The sequence below is a fragment of the Taudactylus pleione genome, unplaced genomic scaffold (assembly GCF_031769625.1).
Source record: "Taudactylus pleione unplaced genomic scaffold, aTauple2 ptg000539l, whole genome shotgun sequence".
Classification (NCBI taxonomy): domain Eukaryota; kingdom Metazoa; phylum Chordata; class Amphibia; order Anura; family Myobatrachidae; genus Taudactylus; species Taudactylus pleione.
The window spans coordinates 1,992,523-2,014,442 of NW_028284941.1; the positions used below are offsets into that span (position 1 = coordinate 1,992,523).

At 38.6% G+C, this 21,920-nt stretch overlaps 1 pseudogene; it reads left to right on the top strand.

Annotated features, from left to right (window-relative positions):
* The first annotated feature begins 1,212 nt into the window (after positions 1–1,212).
* Positions 1,213–11,327, top strand: LOC148500924 (uncharacterized; annotated as a pseudogene).
* Positions 11,328–21,920: the final 10,593 nt, after the last annotated feature.

The following is a 21,920-nucleotide window of genomic DNA, read 5'->3' on the forward strand; positions in this document are numbered from 1 at the left end:
CCACTGACATCACTGCTGATGTCAGTGCGGCCGCCCACAAAATGGCAGGCGTTCCATAATAACGCCTCCATTTGTGAAACCACCCCTCCTGCCCCGCCTACAAAACGGGCTGAGCTGTCGATCAACATCGACAGCCGGCCCTTTTGTAGTGAGCTCCGGAGCGAGAGAGTTTCTCTCTCACTCCAGGGCTTGCGCACGCGCAGTGCGGCGGTTGCGCGTGCGCAGTGGATAAGCATCGACCCGGTTGCAAGCGCTCAGCGCTTGCGACCGGGTCTGAATGAGACCCTAAATTTTCTGGAACATCCTAAAACTTATTTGAACACAAGATACGTTTGAGTTGTCAATGTATGAGCATACTTACACATCATTCTGTACTTCCCTATAATTACTTGGTAAGTCTGTACAGAGAATTTTAACATATACAAAATGGATTCCATGAACTATCGTGGTGCTGACTTTATTACGACCATGCTCTCTTAGTATATGACTCTGTTATGATATATTTAAAGAGCACGATAGTGTTAAGTGCAATAATATCTTTATGATAGATAAGATATATATATATAATAACTGGAGGTGTATCTAATCTATCTTAAAAACATAAATACACTACTGTATCTTAACCCTATCTTGCTCTTTACATTGATCATGACAGTGATAAACTTTGCTCTTTAAATATATCACTCTGTCTTCAAAGGTGACCTGGAATTTGGAATATGTAATGCAACTGACTCCATTGTCTCTGGCATTTCTGCTACTGCCCCAACTGTGTATTAAACGCTACTGTCCCCCAACTGTGTTTACACATTACTGTCCCCCAAGTGTATATTACATGCTACTGTCCCTCAACTGTGTATTACACGCTACTGTCCCCATCTGCGTTTACATATTACATATTACTGTCCCTTAACTGTGTTTACACATTACTTTCCCCCAACTGTGTATTACATATTACTGTCCCTCAACTGTATTACATTCTACTGTCCCCCAATTGTGTATTACATGCTACTGTACCCAACTGTTTATAACACGCTACCATCCCCCAAATGTGTATTTATTACAAATATTAAACCATTAACCAATTTTAAACTTTATCAAAACCACAAAAAAACCAAAACATTATCAACTCCAGATTATAGACAATCTAACTATGTACAAAATTAAAAAGTAATCTAAAGATTGGAGGCCACAATAATTGTTCCAAAATTTAAAATGATTGTTCTTTTGGTTTTGGACAAAGACCACCAGTTCAGTACAGGATTCATTGATCTCTATTGAGAAAACGAATGTCTGTGGAGAGTGAAAAGCAGGGACTATGCCATTAAGTCAAAGAAGACTCAGGCACTGCAGGCGTTGGTTGAAATATGAAGGCCATATTACAGTGCTGCAATGATGGATTGGGTGCACCAAAAAATACAAAACCTGTGCACCATCTTCACAAAGGAGAACAAGAAGATTGAAGAATCCAAGATGTCTGGTGCATGGGATAGATGAGGTATGCTGAAATTTTGTAAGGAGCAGGAGCCACAGAGGACAAGCCTTGTGATCATGGCAAAGCGAGACACTGCAGAGGAGGCCTAAGATGTGGGGGAATCATCTGCGGAACTACTGGTTAGTAACACAGGGCCTGATTCAGAGCCGGAGGCAAATCTGTATTCACCCGCAGTGCATACGAGTGAAAATATATTAATCAATGCACTAGCACGTGTGGCCACTCGTAACTAGGCTGCCGCCCTATATTCACCCATCCCCTCCACCAGCTAGCGAGCGACAGAAATAGCGAGCGCTCTACTCGTCTTTTTCAGATGGTTGTGCTCGCACAAGTAATTCCCGTAAGTAACCCTGTCATGTTTCGATTGGCTTGTACGTTAATCGATTGCTGCCAATCATTACATTAATTTACTTAATTGATGCTCAAATGTTTTCACTCTAGGTGTTTTTTTTCAAATGTCAATAAACTTTATTGTTTTGTTTTTGTTTTGCAGTTTCTCTGCTGTATCTGTACGTTTTTTTTTTGCAAAGCTGTTTTTTAGTTTAAGTCTCAAGAATGTTTGTTTGGTATTAATGGTAGTTTGTTATTCATTGTATTTTTTAAAATATGGTTATTTGTTTGGCCTTAACTTTGCTTACGCACCTAAATGCATGTAGCCAATCATAACTCTCAATATATTTTTTGGGGGTTGTTCACATGACTCATACCTTAACCAATAGAATTTTGCCTGTATTTTATGAAAGTTCATTAGCCAATCAGTTTGTTTTGGTAGCTGTAAAAAAGTTTTTGTGCATTAAAAAATCATTGCCAGCATGAGAGCGAGTGCATTCACACGCCGTGAGTTGCTTGTGTTGACGGAGGTTTTGGACCATTGCTTGGCCAATCTCATCCCCCATTACAAACCTCATTAAGCAGCAAGCGAACGTGGAGGTGTGGCGCCATCTCCGTGTGCTTGGCTATCACAGGACCATTGGGCAACTTGAGCATCGATGGTCTGACCTGCGACGCAGGTCACCTGGCCTGCTGGTATCTCTGCGGCTGCGGATCCATCGGCGTAAGTGTATTTGTTAATGGTTCAATGTCTTTCCCAATCTTTTTTTCATATTGTACTTTGCTAATGTAAATAATCCTTAATGCGTGTGCATGTGTGCATTATGGCCTTGTTTTTAAACTTAAAAGCCATTGATGACTTTTGGATAGTGGTTTCAATTTTGTCCTTTTAAAGGTTTTTTTTTAATTATAAATGTATGTGAATATGTTAGTGCTTTGTTTTTTTCCTTAAATTTTGGCTTAATTTTGTTTACAAATATGCCTCATTTAGGTCATGACCAGATACAGAGATGCCGGAGAAGGTCTGCCCAGCAACTATCATCCACTCCACCAATGCCATCCCCAGCCCACTCCTCCCAAATTTTGCCACCCTCCCCTGACCCAGACATCCAAATTTCCCATCCCTCCCCTGGCCACTCCTCCCAAAATACCCCTCCCTCTCCTGGACAATACTCCCAAATTACCCCTCCCCTGACCTACCCTTCCAAATTTCATCTCCCTCCCCTGACCAACACTCCCAATTGTCCACTTCCTCCTCTTTGTTCTCCTCCCAAATTACCCCTCCCTCCCTGAATCCTTCGCCAATCTATTGGCCTACGCCTCCATCTGTTGGGGACTCAGCCCAGTTTGCCCCTGATCAGGATATTTCAGGTATTTTTGGCACATTTTTTATATATTGTTTTGGAAAATGGTCCCTATATGCCTAAAATCTTTAAACCAGTATTCAAATGTGAGTCCATAAAAAATTAAATCCTTTGGTTTTTGGTGGATTATCCGTACTGGTTTGTTTCTCATGTTTTTATTTGTAGAGAATTGGCCACATGGAGGTACTCTCAAATTTTTATTGTTTTAATGTTTTGGGTTGTGTCCCTCAAAATTACATTGAGTAATTATTCTGCAATTTGCAAACTAGATTACTTTGCTTTTTTAAGGTTGCGTATTTGCATTGTGCATATACCACAGCCCAATACACGCCTTGTGTGGCTGGCCCTGTTTTTTAAAACAAAAACATTGCTAATTGTGTTAGGCTGCATTCATAATCTAAATAGATTGGTCTACCCACTATTATCATGAGGTAATGCCTTTTAAATTAAGCTAATGTTATGATATAATGTTAGTTAATTTTTTTTATGAACGTTTTTATTCCAGTGAAATGGGTTACACAATTGCCTAGGTATGTAAAAATGTATTCAAAGTTAATCAGACTGTTCTTTTCTTACTATTATATTGTAATGTTTCAAAATTAATAAAAAATTCTTTCAACAGAGTCACGAATGTGGGAAGCAGCGATTGTTTCAGAGTTGGAGCGTGTTAGAGCCAATTTAAGCGACATTGACTCATCTTTGGCGAAGATAATTGTGTTGATGCGCCATCCTTAAATTTGAGTTTTTTCTGGGTTTGATATTTTTGAGACAATAAATGTTTGTTTGAAAAATGACTCATTCATTGACTCACACATTAGAAGCCAAGGCCAAACAATATGTTGGTATGTGTAGCATGGGTTTAGGTTTAATTCGAATAAATCATTAGAAAGGCTAAACAGTTTCGGCTTTTAAAAAAAGGTCAATTCAGAAACATTTCTACTTTGTAATTAGTAAAGCAATATCTTTAATGTCATTCAGGATATGTTTCAAACTTTTGTTATAAATGTTACAATACACATCATGGTAAAATCTGACATTACCTCCATACTGGTAATCCCTAATACACATATGTACCTAATGCAATGGAGATGCAGTTTGGTTGTGAAATGTGTACACCAAAATCCAAATGTGTCTTTCTATTAGTTTCCACATGCTTAGAATGTCCACTAAAATACAGAAAACACATATTTCACACACGCACATTTTTAGTAATAAGTTTACATTAGGCACCAAAAACAATTTAAAATATAAACATACAAAGATTGTTTAAGCTGAATATTTTAGAAATTACTCTAAACAAAAAATTATTTTTATGTTCAAAAATTTTAATGTCCACAACGGAATCAAACATTATGTTTTATACACACACCAAACCAAAAAACAATCAAGAACTGGTTGAAGATGTAACAGGCCAACATGTTGTTCATAAAAAGTACAAAGTCACATTTGTCCAAGACGAAAATCCAAGATTATTCGAAATGTTGCATAGAAGGTTTTTTGAGTGTAGTATACAGGATGTTGGTATTTGAGGTAAAAACACACTAAAAAATATAAAAAAGTACTACAAGCTCAGTTTAAGCTCAGAAAATTAGACGTCAAATTTACCCAGAAGCCATGCATCACCAGCTTGTAGGTTGTTTCATTTGTGCCAAAGCCCTGATTGCAGGATGACAAAGGCATCATGTGCACTGCCTGGAAACTTAGTATTCAGGGACAGGATCTGGAGGGAGGCATCACATACCATAATTACATTCATAGAGTGAAAATGTTTTCTATTCTTAAAAATAGCCTCCAGCACTGCCGGAGGCTGAAGTGGTATGTGAGTGCCATCCACAAGCCCTATGATGTGTGGGAAGCCTGCAATTTGTAAAAAAAAATGTTGGCCTAACCACAGCAAGGGTTCCCATATCCAATGGCATATGAATAAAATGATGGATGTGTTTAAACATGGCATACATCACGCACCTCAGGATCCTGGAAAAGGAGGACTAAGAAATTCCAGCCTCTACTCCCACTGTGGTCTGGAAGAATCCTGAGGCACAGAAATGTAACACCAACATAAACTGCGCTAGTGGTGGTATTGCTGTAGGAATGTTAATTTCGCTTTCTAGGTCACTCTCTATTAATGAAAGAGTGTCTATGATAATTTGGGGTGGTAGGAGGTACCGCCTTAACACCACATCGTCTGGCATTCCAAAAAGGGTGACAAATGTTCGAAATATCTGGGGCCTTGCAAGCCTCTGATGCCTACGCCTAGGAGGATGTACAGGTTGGTCGGGGTCTGGGACCATTGCCACTATGAGATGACCAACATCTATCTGAAATGTTATTCAAAAAAAATATTATTTAGAAATGTAATAAACTAAAAATATACTTATCTTTACAAAAAACATCCAGAATCTTACAGGGTTGGGTAGGGCCATCTTGACGAAATCCTACATGTTTTTTTTTATTTAAAAAAAATATATATATATGGTTAAGAAAAATTAGGGCTTAACAAGGCTGGCTAAGGCCACTTCCAAACCACTGCATGCAGTATACAGATGAGGTTAAGCTATTCCTCAGAAAAAATCACTTCTAAAAATGAAATCAAGGATTTAATTATGAAAAAACTACACTACAAACCTCAAGGCAAATATACAAAATGAAAAAACAGATAAACCAAAGTGTCAAACCATGTGTGGCAAATTTTCTTGGTGTCCTAGGCCCATTTATAAATTAAAAACACTACTTAATATCCAAAATATAAAAAAATACATAAAACAAACATGAGAACGCATCATTTAACGTGACAACTCCTATGGTATTGCTTTAAGGTACGCCTGAGATAAAGACATGAGAACGCATCAATTAACGCGACAACTCCTAGGCATCAAAAATTTAGGACATCTATAAATAACTGGGCGTGTCATTATGGATTTTGTGGTTACATCGTTTATACTAAATACACCATAAAACAATTGTAATGTATATTTTAATGGTTTCATTTTGCAAATAAACAAATATAACACATCTACTTACCACACCCAGACAAAACAACAAATTCGAAAATGCCAAACCAAATAAACTTTTTTCGCCAATCCAACCACTAAAGAAGAACAAAGATAATTTTTTTTTTTTAAATAAAAATATTAAAAAACATTTAAAAAAAAAAGCATGACATACACATAGGTACCAACCTTCCAATGAACTGAGAATAATTTTGTGCCAACAAACTCCAACCTCGCCAAAAACACACCAAACAACCTCAATAATGCACACCGAAAGGCTGAAACAAAAAACCCTTAAATAGGCAGAACTTTCCCGCCCAAATCAGTGATGCAAAACAGCCGTGCACACAGCATGATGCGGGCGCATGATGCACACGGATCTATAAAAACGTCACGACAGCCAAAATTCTGTCTGCTTCTACCATTCTTGAAAAAATGTCCTTGGAGGAGCAGCAAACCCAAAGTAATATACCTGCAGGTAAGTACTCAGCAATGTTTAGCCCTTGATGCAAAATATCCCAAAACAAATTAATTTTTCCCCAAAAAATTAAAAAATTTAAGGTTTTGAGGCTGATAATGAGGAGGCTGCGGGGCCCAGTAGACAAGGCCGAAAAAGAAGGAGACAACCCCAGTTCACAAGAAAGGAGATGGAGGTTTTAGACCAAATGTGTATTGATAATCTATCACAGGCACACAGAAATATGGGAGTAACACAGAGATAGAAAATTTGGGAGGACATAGCCAGTGCTGGTAATGAAGCGGGAAACTTGTACAGGTCAACCAAAAAAGTTAAAAGGCGGTAAGTTAATGAAGTAAACAATATTTTTACCAAATGTTATTTCAAAGATGTAATACTAAACTACATAATTATCAAACAGATGGAGCAACTTCAAATACAGGCTAAAACAAAAGCTTGCAGATAGGGCTAGGCATGCAGGTGGGACAGGTGGTGGGCCAACCCCTGTGTCGCTTCAGTTGACTGATTTGGAGGAGCTGGCACAGGGGTGTGTGCAGGAAGAGGAGGTGTTTGGCGTCTCCAATATGGACACAGACATGCCAGACTTTGCGGCTCCACATGCTGCCACAGGTAAATGAGCTTAAATACTATTTTATTTATTTTTCCAAAATTAAAAATAAGAAAAAAAAAATATTTTTTTACAGGCACAGAAGAGGAAGAGTCTGCTCCAGAGGTGAGCTTGGACCGCAGTAGATCTGTTGGCTCTGCAGGGGAGGAACCTATGGATCCACCTGGAGACCCTGTGGAGGACACTCCTGGGGCACCTCCCTCACAGGCCATGGCCCTCCTCAGAAACCTGATTGGAAAAACAGACACAAACTCTCAGATTTTGTTGAGGATGGAGGGCACTCTGCTGTGGGTGGCGGACGCTCTAAAGGAATCTGCTGCGGCCAATGGTCGAAGATCATCCACCTGCACATGTTGGAGCCACCCTCCCTTCTTGTAGTACCATCTAGGCCCACCACCTCTTGCACACCATCAGCCATCCCACAAAATTTGCCAAGCCCTATGCCTAGGCCAGAGGAAAATCCATCTGCCTCTGGCCAGGCCAGCCAGCGGACCACCAGGCAAACAGCTCGTGGCCAGCAACATCAGGCCAAGTGTCCAAGAAGACGTTAACAGCACTGGCTAAATGTCCCAATTTTCATCTCTATGTTTGCCCCATATTTGGGAAGAAAAAAGCCTCCATCTCCTTTCTTGTTTTTTTTTATTTTAAATTCAGTGTTATAATTATTTGCTTATATTTTAAAAATAGTTATTTTCTATTGTTTAAAAAAATTAAATTCAAATGGTTAAAATTCTTTAATGATTTATCAATTAAAAAAGTAACCCAAAAAAAAAAGTCTGCAAAATCATTTACAACTGGGTAAATGTTACTCTATCAAACATACTTTAAACTTTTAAAAAATTAACATTCTTATGTCTTACAAATAAAAAAACAAGACCCGAACCTTACAAAATATAACTGCAGAAAAAAATAAAATAACCAGGACATTCCAACATGCGAACGTAAGTAAGTTAAACAACAGGTAATTTTTCAAAATAACATCACAACAAGCTATCCAATTATTAGGTGATTGGTTTTGTGCCTCTAGAAAAAAAAAAAAAAAAAACATTGATTCCATTAGGTAGCTACGAAGACACTATCGTCTTTGCGAGATCCAATACCCTACCACAAGCTGAACGAGCAGGCAAAATGGAAACCGAATCACACAGTGATGTATCACTACTTCCGCTCAATTTTGACAATCGCAGCAGATAATAAATGTACGCCCAAAAAACGGCTAGGCACGCCTGCGTTTTAACATCTCCACCCCCGTCACCACCCATAAACGGACCATCCTGTCAATCAAGTTACACAGGTCACTTCCTGCTCGTTGTCCATACGAATGAAGGAAAACTGATTGCAAAGTTACGGCCGCACATGCGCATAACTACTGGAATGCATGCGTAGTAAAAAACATTGAATGCGTACGAGCGAGCAGATGCTTGCGTCCGGCTCTGAATCAGGCCCACAGTACATAAACACCAAGCTAAATATTATTGTGAAATGTAAAAGTCCAAATTATTTTTTAAATGCATTTGTGTAATGTGAAGTCCAAATTGTCTACTCAGCTTTATCTGATTGAGTCCTCCTGCAATGGCACTGCACCCACTCCATTAAAATAGGCCAGATACTCCACCCTGACCTGTTTTGCAGTGTAGGTGCAGCCACAGAAGACATTTGAACTACCTCTTCTGGCTTTTCTATGTCTTCTGGTACAGCTGTGCCTAATGCCCTTTGTTGTGTGGTTTTGTGGCATAGAAAGTTATGCAGGACACATCATGCCAACAAAATGAAGTCAATCTTGTCTGTGCGCAGGTTGTTTGCAGTGTGGAGTATGCGGAAATGATTGCTTAGTATTCCAAAGGCATTCTCAACAATACGGCGTGCCCTGGAAAGCCTGTAGTGGTAGATCCACTTCTTTTTTTTTGGTCCGGACCTTTTTTTGAATATGGCATTATGATGTTCTCGTAAAATGCAAAAGCCTCATCTGCCATGAAGACAAAATTTAGTCTGTGCTTGGTTTCCTCCACAGAAGGCAAGTGAAGGGTCTTGGAGGTGAGTCTCACGTAGAATGGTGTATTTTTGAAGGACCCACCATCCAAAGCACGGCCCTTCTTGCCAACATCAACCAAGATAAACTCATATTTGCCAATTCACCACAGCCATGAGAACATTACTGAAGTACCCCTTGTAATTATAATAATCTGATCCAGTGTTGGGAAGTGGGATAATGGGTACATGTTTCCCATCGATAGCTTCCTCGCAGTTAAGGAAATTCCAACGCCTTTTGAATTGTTCTGCGATGGCTTTCCACTCCTCCAAGCTTGTAGAGAACTAGAAAAAAATTAAATATGTGGTTAAAACATGATCTTTATGTTTTTTTCTCAATAGACTCTCACCTCAGACCTGGACATAATGGACACCCCTGACCTAAGCCTATTCACTGAGAGAAAGGGGGATTCATCGGCTCCACCAGCATCCCTACCACCCCCAAAGAATCAGCGGTGAAAAACCAAGCATATCGCACAACGTGAAGATGACATACTGAAACAGGCATAAGAAGCTTCACGAAAACCACCTGATCATTTTGACCACCTTGCTACATACAAAGCTAGCGCAGTCCGCCAGATGGACACTGATATGCAGGTGGAGTTTGAATTTATAATCTCTGACCTTATATTCCAGGTGAGAAAGTGGCTCCTAACTGCATACACCTGCCTGACTCAGCATGGACCCATCACCACTGCCCCTCCCGCTAGAGGGATGTATTCAACCCCATTATACCCTACTCCTTCAACCTCCCACCCATCCTTCGCATCACAACCTGCTCCCCCACCCACCTACCCACCCATCTTAACACACCCTGCTCCCCCACCCACCTACCCCTCCTCAATATACATTGTCTTGTTAGAGGCAGAGGAGGAGACTCCTGACTTTTTTACTTTAAAAAAGGGTCCCAATTATCAACAAGTTTTATCAGGCCCAAATAACTATTGGGTAGTATGCTATATGGTACTTCTATTGGCACCTCAATTTGTGATTATATCACATGTTTATTCTCCTATTCCGATCTGTGCTTTAAGCATAGTGCCCCATAGTTATTTGGGCCTGATAAAATTTGTTGATAATTTGATTTTCATATTGTATTGTAGTTTTTATATCCCACCTTTGTGTATTGAATGTCTGCTGAATACTATTGTTCTGTGTCATACAATCGCTATAGTGCATATGTTAAAACGATATGCAGTCACATTGATGGCGGATGGAATGCCAGTAGTCGATATCCTGCAGCCTGCAACCCACCGCCCGACAATATACCGACACCGATATCCCAACAGTAAATGGTATACCGATGCTGGCATCACGATGCAGCAGAATCCCGATAGTCTGGATGGGTAAGTAATGGAAAAGTCCCGGGAGGGTTAGGGTTAGGTTTTGGGAAGGGGAGTTAGGGTTAGGCACCCCCCCGGGAGGGTTACATTTAGGGTGCAGGGAAGGGGGGTTAGGTTTAGGCACCACTGTGGGGGGTTTAGGGTTAGGCACCCCCTTGGGAGGTTAGAGTTAGGCACCACCAAGGAAGGGTTAGGGTTAGGGGGGTAGGGTTAGGTTAGCATACTTATCCACTGCTGCCGGCATTCTGAGCATTCCAGCCTTCCGCTGTCAGGATTTCAGCTGTCAGCTATTCAGCCGCCTTCTAGTCATACCGATTCTCTTAAAACAAACACTTTTCCCTCTGTGCTTTATTTGCCGGGGGGAGGGGCCTAAAGGTAATATGTTGTTCTCACTCCTCGGCACTCCCAAAACTTTATTCAGAGGAACTGCAATATATAAAGAAAGCTGTCTGGATTCTTTGTACAGTGGTACTTTAATTTAAAAATGTATAGAAGAAAACAACCCTGTTAGCAGCAAATCATTTTTATTGTGTCTTAAATTTTATTAAAAAAGAAAATTGAGTTTTGAAAAAAAAATTTGAATCAAAAATTATTTTTATTCTGAAGAAAAGTGTGGTCTGGTATTTTACCTTGCAAAACTTGTATTGCAGCACTTTCACAATGGCTTTGCAGGTCCCAGGGATGATGAGGATTAAAATTTGAGTGGAGATGAAGGTCTTCCATGGACCTTCATGTAGCCAGGAACCTCAGTGTAGCCACCAGCCTATCCTCAGTAGGGATGGCCCTCTGCATCTTAATATTCTGCCTCTGGATACAGGAGGTCACCAGATGTAGCAACTCCTGGTAGGTGGCATCATCCATATGCAGGCAGTTGTGGTAATCATCTGGGCTGTTCTCCCTAATCTCCATCAGCAGTGGCATGTAGGAGTGACTATCCCTCTGCAGCAGCCTCTCCTTCATCCAGCAGGACTTTAGCCTCCCCCTTTGCTGAGCTTCACATCAGCATAGGCTATCAGAAGTGTATAGTGATAGGAATCCATCACCATAGAATACAGGATAGAATGCAGGAAAAACACACATTGTTAAGCCAGGCAAAACAAAGTAGAGCACAATATCATTGTATAGCATTCAGCAGGTATACACCGAGCCTCACTAGTCACAGAGCAGAAATGCACTGAGCTAAAATGGCACCAACTTTTTAAACCCCCTATAGTCTTGCCCACTATTTAAATTTTAAAGAAATCTTTAAGTTAATTGTCAGATGTTTTAGCAAGCAAACAATATATCATGCACGATCTAACGATTTGGAAATAGTTTACAATGCACTATATATATTTAGATTGTTGTTTCTTTTATAAATATCTTTTTATTATATTCAGAAAACAGAAAGTTACACATATGTAAAAATTTTTAAAACAACTGTAAACCTTATATCATAGGAAACAAATTCAATAAAGTACATTCAATTTACAAAATATTGAATATCTAAATTTTTTTCCGTTTTTTTGTTTTTATGGGGGAGGGGGAAGAAAAGGAGTCCAAATTGTACCCATAAAAAACATATACACAAACAATATTTATAGTTGTGAGTACCAACAGACTCAGGATAAATAAAATAAACATATAATGGAAATAAAGTGAAGTAAAGAAAATAAAATAAAATATAAAATAGAATAAGATGAAACAAAAATAATAAAAATAAAATTGAAGAGTAATCATCTTACAATCGGCAACAACTTACAATAGTTATCTATTTAATTAGCTATTCCTTAGTGAAGAAAAGACCTATAATGTGATATCATTATGTATTGATTTAAACCAATAAGATATTCATCTCAATAAAGACCAATTGGTATTTTCAAAAATTTTCATGATATTATCAGATGTGGCAGGTAAAAAATCCAATTACATTTCCCATTTTGCAAAAAAGGTCTTGACTCCCCTTTCAATATCAAATAGTGCAGTATGCCTATCAAAATGAATTATTTTCAGCAATTCAAACTTCAACATCTCTAGAGAAGGGATCCTCTTTGATAGCCAATGTTGTAAAATCAATTTTTTTGCAAGAGTAATAGTAGTCGTTAATAATGGCAAAAAGTTTTTTGGAATTATAGTTGGGGTCCAAGAAGAAAAGTCAGCTAATATGAAAGCTTCCCATGAAAAAGGTAGATAGCTTTTTGCAATCTGTTTGATAAAGTTAGGAACTTTGGGCCTGATTCAGACCCACTCGCGAGTGGCTGTCCGCTCGCAAGTGGGTCGATGGTCTGCACTGAGCATGCGCACGACGGAGGGAGCTCCGTCGTGCGCATGCGCCAGACACGACGAGCGAAGGACTTTCCTTCGCTCGTTGTGTCCGATCAAAGGGGGCGTGCTGTCAATGTTGATTGACAGCACGCCCCCTTTGGAGGGCGTGCCGGGGGCGTGCCTCCCTGACGGGGGCGTTCCCACGGGAACGCCTCCCGTCAGAAGCCGGCCCACTGACATCACTAGTGATGTCAGTGGGAGTGATTTTGGCTCTGATAGAGCGAAAATCACTCCGGAGCTTGTGGTTGAAAACCTCAACCGCAGGCTCCGGCTCACAATTTCGATGGTCGCGATGGTCACGACCATCGCGGCCATCAAAATGCACGCTCGTATAGCCTGTGGGTGGTGACCCACAGCTATACGAGCGTCCAGGAGGACGCTCCATGAAAATGGAGCCCGGCCCTCATTCAGAGCGTGCGCTCTGCTCAGAGCGTACGGCTCTGAATGAGGGCCTTTGTACCATAATCTCTTAATCTTAGAGCATTGCCAAATGTTATGTACAAAGGTGCTAGAAGATGAGGAGCATTTTGGACAGCCAGCAAACTTAGGGTCTGAATTTGTGATTCTACTCCAATGTGCTTGGGAGAGATAAGCTCTATTAAGATTTTTAATATGAATTTCTTGGAGTTTAGCCGATTTCAGCCAGTTTAGGATCAATGGCAGCTGTTTCATAATTTGGTCAGAGAATGTAAAATTAGGAAAATCCTGAGACCAAGAGGACCATACTTTATGCCATAATTTATTGGTATCTTGTGTAAACAAATCATTGTACAGAAAACATAGTTTAAATTTATGGGTAGAAGCTAATGTAAAAATCTAATAAATAGGAGATGGTGAGTCATGATTCAAGAGTAAATCATATAGTATGAGCCAAAATCTACCTTGCTTTGGATATAGTGCCTGATTTGTAAATACATATACAAATGTGAATTAGGTATATTGTACAAGTCCCTAAGATGCTGAAATGAATAAAGATTACCTCCAGGGTTAAATACATTTCAAATAGCTGCCAATCCCTTCTGTTTCCACGGCAGATAATAAGAATTGAAGTGTGAAGGAGCAAAATCAGGGTTACCCCAGAATGGTATAAATTTGGTTCTGCAAGGATTTGAGCCGAGATTTTTATGGATAAAGGACCACTCCCTATATGTGTCCATAAAAAATATATTTTGGAGGGTCCCCTTTAGCAACTTAGAATGAAGTTGATGCAGCAATACTGCTAGAGCATAAGGCTTAAATAATTCCTCTTCTAGTAGTTGATTTGTAAATCAACTACTAGAAGTCAGAGGCATATCTAAATACATATCTACAGTCCAAGGCATATCTAAAGGCGGCCGTGCAAGAAAGTGTTAAAATATCCAGCAGGCCTAGTCCCTCTTTACTCTTAGGTTGAAGTAACCAGTTTCTAGCAATTCTAGGTTTCCTACAGTTCCACAAGAATCGCTGAAATGCCTTTTACATCTACATCTAGAAGTGCCATTTTTGGAGAGAAACAAGGGTAGCATCTGGCGCGGGTACATCAGTTTAAGAAATAAAATATTTTTAATAACCAACTGCTCTCCCTAATAAAGAAAGTGGCAGTGACATCCAATGCTGAAGTTTCTGTATAATTTTGGTTATAATTGGAGGAAATTAACAGTGTATATTTGACGAATAGATGATTTTATAAAAATGCCCAAATATTTTAATTTAGAAGTATCTGAAAAAGCTTCCTGTCCTGTCTAGTTCCACGCTGTATGAACATAGGCAGTGAGATGTAATTACTAGCTGCTACCCATGAGGATGAGCAATTATTCAGCGCTTGAATAAGCATTACAAATTGGGAAGGAAAGCCTAAATTGCAGAGAGTCTCATATAGGTGATCCCACACCACTAAATCTAATGCTTTTACTGTGTCTAATGAATTAAAAGTTGAAGCTCATTTTCTTGAAATTCTTTGAGATGCTACAATACTGCGATTACTTTACGTATATTGGGTACAGCACTACGTCCCCATACAAATCCCATTTGATCCTGGTATAATAAAGTAGGGATCACCCATTTGAGTCGGTCCACAATCATTTTAGTAAAAATGTTATAGTCCACATTCAACAAGGATATGGGACAATAAGAGGCGGGTAATGTTGGGTTCTTACCGGGTTTCAGGATGGCTTTAATAAAAGCATTGTTAAGATAAGAGGGTATCGTATTACCTGATAATATGGTATTGTACAGGTTGGTTAATGGTAAAACTACAGAGCTTTTATGGCATTTATAAAATGGTCCCGGTGATTTGCCAGGTTTGAGACCCTTAATTACTGAAAGTACTTCAGTTTCAGTAATGAGGGCAATTATGGAAGTTTTTTGATTGTCTGTTAAATGAGGAAGCATTATAGAGTCCAAAAAGATTTGTTTATTTTGTGAATTAATGGAATCTTGAGACTATAATTTTGAGTAGAAAGCCCATAGGGTTTCTATAATGGTAGGGCCTGAAGTTCATGGTGCACCTGACTCATCAGTCAAATGTAAGATAGTCGAGTTAGTCCTATCACCCTGCAACAAATTAGACATAAATTTACTATTCTTATTTCCATGAGTATGGAATTGATATCTATTATTATGTATCTTCTTATCTCCTATCTGCTGAATCAGGGTATCAAATGTCAGTTTACATTCCTTAAATTTGGATTTATGGAGAGGGGATGGAGAACGACGAAGTAGTTCATATGCATTCGTCAGTTCCAGCTGTGCTGACCCTAGTAATTCGGACTGGTGTTTTTCATTATGTGCCATCAAATTCACTTTAATCCATATGAGGGCATGATTCAACAATCCTATCGTCTCTATACCAGAATCTGGTATTTTAAGAGTTAATGTGGAGAAAGTGAGAAAATAGTAAATTCTAGAAAATGCAGAATGGGGGGCTAAATAAAAGGAGTATTCCTTTTCTATTGTGTGATAGTATCGCCAAATGTCATCTAATTGGAGACGTCTAAGGAGATAATGAATACCTTTGCTGCGCATTGTAATAGGATTAGAGGCCGCAGATTGTCGGTCCATATAAATAGAGGCTGCAATAGTAAGATCTCCTCCTAAAATTAGATTTGAGTCTAAATACGGAGTCAGTAAATTAGCCAGGGATATAAAGAATTGTTTGTCATAAATTGTAGGGGCATAGATATTGCAAAGTGTATAACTCACCTCAAATATCTTCACAACCAAAAGTACAAATCGACCCTCTGTATCTGATTGCTTGTGTATAACAGTAAAAGGCAAATTTATCCGTATTAAAATTGCAACACTTCGAGATTTACAATTGTAAGAAGCAAAAATCACTATTTTTTGACCCAGCATCGTCAATTTTTCATGTTATAGGCGTGTTAAATGTGTTTCCTGCAAAAAGGAGATATCACCTCTTTGCGTATTTAAATAAGAAATAATCTTGTGGCATTTAGCTGGAGAATTAATGCATTTCACGTTGGGCCCTTTATTATATATTTAGATTGTTAATCAGATTGTATAGTTTTATACACAATATCGTTTGTCAAGGGCTGCCGAGAGTTCAAAGGAAATCGTTAATGACATTGCATCATTTGCGAGTCATTTAGTGTATGGCCAGTTTAACTGGAGATGTAGAGAAGATAAACTTTTTAGATGTAAGATAAACTATAACAATGTAAGATAAACTATAAAGATGTAAGGTGTTGATGGGACTTGGTAAGTAATGTCTCATGTTGACTGAAAAGTATATATTTTTTGTATCCATTACATTTTGCCAATGTTTACCTTTATGGGGGTTATTATAACATGGGCTAATATAAACTGATCCTTTTTTTTCTTGATTTCAGATTATTTGCCTGGGATTAAAAAGTAGGTGTCATCAGATGTAAAATGTCAGGGAATAGAATTACCCATAGTTTAGATGCTTTAAAGATCAAAACATTAAATAAATAATACAGTAAGTTTGATGCCCAAATCACACTTTGTTAATTAATAAATGAGTTAATATTAAGATATATAACAATAAACTTGCTCCTGTTGGATAAGAGCTCCATGATGCTAAATTGTGGTCAGCAGAAGATGTCATGATTATGTTCATTGTTTCCAAACTGACCATGATAACTGAGGATTGGTCTTCATGTTCCCATGCATATAAAACTTTTTAGTATGTAATATAATTTAGAATCAGTGTTTGATCCAATTAAAACTGTGCAGGTGTGTTTGATACAATGTGTAGACATTCTAAAAGTTAATATGACACTAATTTAGTCTTGATAAGATGCTATGTCACATGAAACAGCTGTTCATGTCTCATTGCACTCTGTCTTGTTATTTAAGTCTGTCTATTTAAAAATATGAATCTGAGAGGTTTATTTAAAAAGACTTTCTACAGCATATGATCAGCAGAACAAAGTTGAAGTGAATCATAGCATATTTGAAATTGAACATAACATGCACTAGATAACTGGAGGCCAAGTTTGCACATCATAAATTTTGAAACATTGGAACTGAAATTTACAATCATCAGTGTACTCTAACCATCTGGCAGGCTACTACGGAGAGCTCCAACAGTTTTAATGAGCCCAATTAATTGTGGATCTCAGCTTAAATACTATGATGGAAGTCTGTATGCATGGCTATTTGATTCTAAAGGGTTCTTATGTGAATGGGGGCAAGTACAGAATTAAATAAGTAAGTCCTGGGCAAATACAAGTATGCATATAAAATGTTGCACATACAGGATGGGATACATCAAGCCCAAAATGCACTCAAAACTCATAAAACTGCAGTTTTCTGAGGTTTGGCTGCATTTCCCATATGCACCAAGCTCTGGAAAGCAAAACTTTCCAGAACATGCACCGATAGGCCATGACATCTAAAAATGGCATTGCCTAATAGAAGCCTATGGGTTTCTTATTGCATAATTCCCTGAGAGGATCCAATATGGTTCCCTCCCAGTGTCCCCTGTACCTTGCAAATACTCGTAAGGTCATAAACCAGGAAGTCCACACACCACAAATGAAAGCTTTTATTGCAAGAGCTGTGTTTTGTGATTATAATCACAATTGTGCATGCATACGGCATTTTGCAATCAGTGGCAGTATGTATCAAAAATGCGATTCTTGAGGCATCCCGCCCACATGGCCTTATTCAGAGTTACATGTACAGTACTGTAACAGAATTGCAACCTATTCAGAGTTGCATGCATATATCATACTTGCTGACTTTCTGGCTGCCAATTCAGGCATTGTAAAGCGGGGGACTGGGATATGATGGCGGGATTCAGCATGTAATCTGTCATCCTCCTCAGGCCCCCTAATTTTGCTCAGTAAGTGGGTGGCTAAGGGGGGTGGTGGTTTGGTGACAGCCAGCTTGGGGTGACTTGCCCAGTCTTCCGGGAGCACCACATGATTTTTGTGAGCTGTCCGGCCATCCAGGGAGAGTAGGAAAGTAAGAAGGAAGGATAATGTGCGCTTGACAACCAATCAATACAATGCTTCCAAACTGGCAGCTCCTAACAAGCAGGATCTGCTACCTGCTGGGTAAGAATATGAACAAAGAAGGTGGAAGGAGCGCTTGTTTGTGAAGAAACAACAAAAATTGTAGTAAAATGAACAATGATTTAATAGATACAAATTTACACTGAGATAATAAAATGAGCAATGGCTCTGTGCATGAATACCAGAACGTCTTTTCCTGTGCACTATGAAAACCAGTAGTTAGTAGATGGATAAAATGTCCATTTCATGCAGAATTAATAATCCAAATGGATAAAAACAAGTCCTGTTATTTTCAATTAAAGCAAACAAAGTGTCCTCTTAATAGAGAAATGGTTATTTAAGTTGCAACAGTAGCAGCAATGGTGGAAAAGCAGGGAGCCGCTAGATGTTAATGGAAACAATGTCTATCCAGTACACGCTGACCCCAGTAGTAGCTGGGGAGTGAAAACCTCTACCGTTTATTAGTGGGAGTGTGAGACCTGTGATGTAGGTATAATAATTACCGTCTTGATCTCTGGTGGCTGATGACCCACACTCGGGAGTAACAGAAGCACTCCACCGCTTGTCAGCGGGAGTGTGGGTGCTGGGTGAATTAACACCAAGTACTCTGTCCTCAATGCCTGGCTGTAGTAATCGGTTGATGACAGCCGGCAAAGGGCTGGATAGCAGTGTCACAGCAGGCTCCCTGCCAGATAGGGTTGTAGTGATCAGAGCTCCAGTGCACAAACAGTCTGGTATAGTAAATGCAGGATGTTCCTTGATGCGTTTCTCTGGGCAAAAGAAATCCCAGTTTCCTCAGAAGGTATAACATCCATTAGACTGCCATGGGCTTTAAATAGCTGTGCTGGTTGATTTTTGTTATTGGGAAATGCTCTTCAGCTGTTTAGTTCTCCTCAGCTTCCCCAATCATTGAAATTCAAATGAAATGAATTAAATTGTTGAATATTTTTGAGCAAGGTAAAGCAAGAATTTCAAAAGATATATATAAAACCCATATTTACAATATTCATATATTTAGTCATATGCACATTATTTAAATTAGATATTTGAAACCAAGCAGAAAAAAAACAATGTAAAAAATAAAATATATATTAAAAATAACAAGAGTCTATGTGTTACTCATTTCTCTATATATTATATTTATACTAAATACTAATACTGTATATAGTATAGAATTAAATTGGATGAATGTAAAAATGAATAAGAAAAAAGAAAGAACATGAGAAGAATAGAGATACAAAATGGATAAATATAGAATATTAGAAATAGAAAAAACAATAATCACATCACATAATATATGGATAATAGAATAATATAATTTACATCAGAAAACAGTCCAAAATTGAACTTAAGATAACATGATCATATTATCCACATGTGTTATTAAAATACTTAGATAGGGGGCACATTAATCATAACATGAACACCATATATATTGCTTAGTCCCCCTGTTTTATTAATTAACATATGAAAATGGGAAAACATAATGATGAGGCTTGCATGTGAGTCACAAACAGATATGTGAGGTCAAACTGTAACCACAATATAGTATCTGAATGTGAATGTTCATGTAGGTGAACTGAAATGCTGGACTGTAAAAGATGATTTGGATGACCATGTGTGATTATAAGATCACACCTAATCGAATTCCTGTCTTCACATATGACGTCTCTCATTGACAAATAGAGACCCCCCTCTCCCCACCCCCAACCAGGTGCACTGAACTTCTGGCCGATCCCCAGGCAACATAGTGGGACCACTACTCCTGTCTGAAACCATGACAAAGTCAGTGTCATGTGGCAATGATTTGAGGGGGAGGGGGAGAGAAGGGAGGTAGGCCAACTCAAACAGCCCATCTAATGATGACAATAATCTGGGCAACTAGGATAATGAAAAGCTGATATCTGAACTCCTTATTGGGTGCTGGAGAAAAATGACAAAAAAAAGAAGATCTCAAAAATCCAATTCAATGGACTCGTTCAGTCCATCCAGAAATAATGTGTGTAATGAATGAATCCAAAAGGCTTCTCTAATGCATAACCTTTTGTATCGATCTCCCCTCCTTTGGGTTAGAGGAACTTATATTATTATTACTGCTTTAAGTAGATCAGGGTTGGCCTCATGTTCCTGTGCAAAATGTTGGCCTATGCTATGCTTTTGTCATGCGATTGATAATGTTCCGTCTATGTTCTAAAAACCGGGACTTAAATTTCCTGGTGGTACAACCCACATATTGTTTAGTACAAGGGCATTACAAAACATAGATGACATAGTTCATCTCACAGTTCACAAAAGTGCCAATTGTAAACAGTTGTCCTGTAGTAGCTGACTGAAAATTGGATATGTGTTTACAAGTAGTGCATCTGCATGATTGCACCTGAAACAACCAGTGGGTTTTGGAGCCCACATGATGGTATTGGGGCTATTTGTATGTATATCTCACTGTGTGAAATGGCTAGACACTAATTTCCTGTGTAAATTGTCAGCTTTTTTAAAAATCACAATCTGTTTATTATTTAATTCGGCTTTCAAAATAGGATCTAATTTTAGAATTAAAAAATGATTATCTATAATACTCTTTATCTTATGTGACAAACTGTTCTGTTTAGCACAAATACCAAGGATTTATCTACTTCTCCACTCGTTTTTGGAATTTTGTCTTTTTTAGACAATAAGGTGAATCTTTCCAAAGCGAGAGTTTCATTAAGAGCATTATCAAGTATCCTTAGGGTATAGTTTTTCTTTGAAGGAATTCATTAAAGGTGTAGCTTGTTCCATAAATGTATTCTTCTCTGAACAATTTCTCCTGAATCTACAAAGTTGCCCTTTGGGAATATTTTTAAGCTAACTTTTTTGATGGTTGCTATTGTAGCTGATATAATTATTGCAGTCTACTTCTTTTTGAAAGGTGGATGTGCTGATCTGATTATCTATAATATTGAGCGTGATGTCTAAAAAATTAATAGTGGACTGGTGGTGAGTGCTCATGAAGGTGAGATTGAAATGATTAAGATTAAGATGTTGCACAAACTGGGAAATAGACACAAGATCCCCTTTCCAAATGAAAAAGAAATCATCTATATAGCGTGTATAGAGGACCAGGAGAGCGTCGAAAGGGCCACCCCAGATGTACTCCTTTTCGAAGGCGTACATGTATATATTGGTATAACTTGGCTCAAACCTGGTCCCCATCGCTGTGCCAAGGACTTGAAGGTAGAAAAGATGATTGAACAAAATATAATTGTGTGTGAGAATGAAGTGTATAGCATGAAGTATAAACTTGTGCTGTTTCACTGACATCTCTATATCTTCCCTGAGGCTTAAATCAACCATAGCTACACCCAAATCATGTGGTATGTTGGTATACAATGATGATACATCACAGGTAATAAAGTGATAATCTTCTTCTCATTTTATCTCTGCTATTTTCTCAAGGAATTGTGTTGTGTCTCTAAGGTGAGATTTAAGTGAAACAGCAAGAGTCTGTAAGAATTGATCAACATA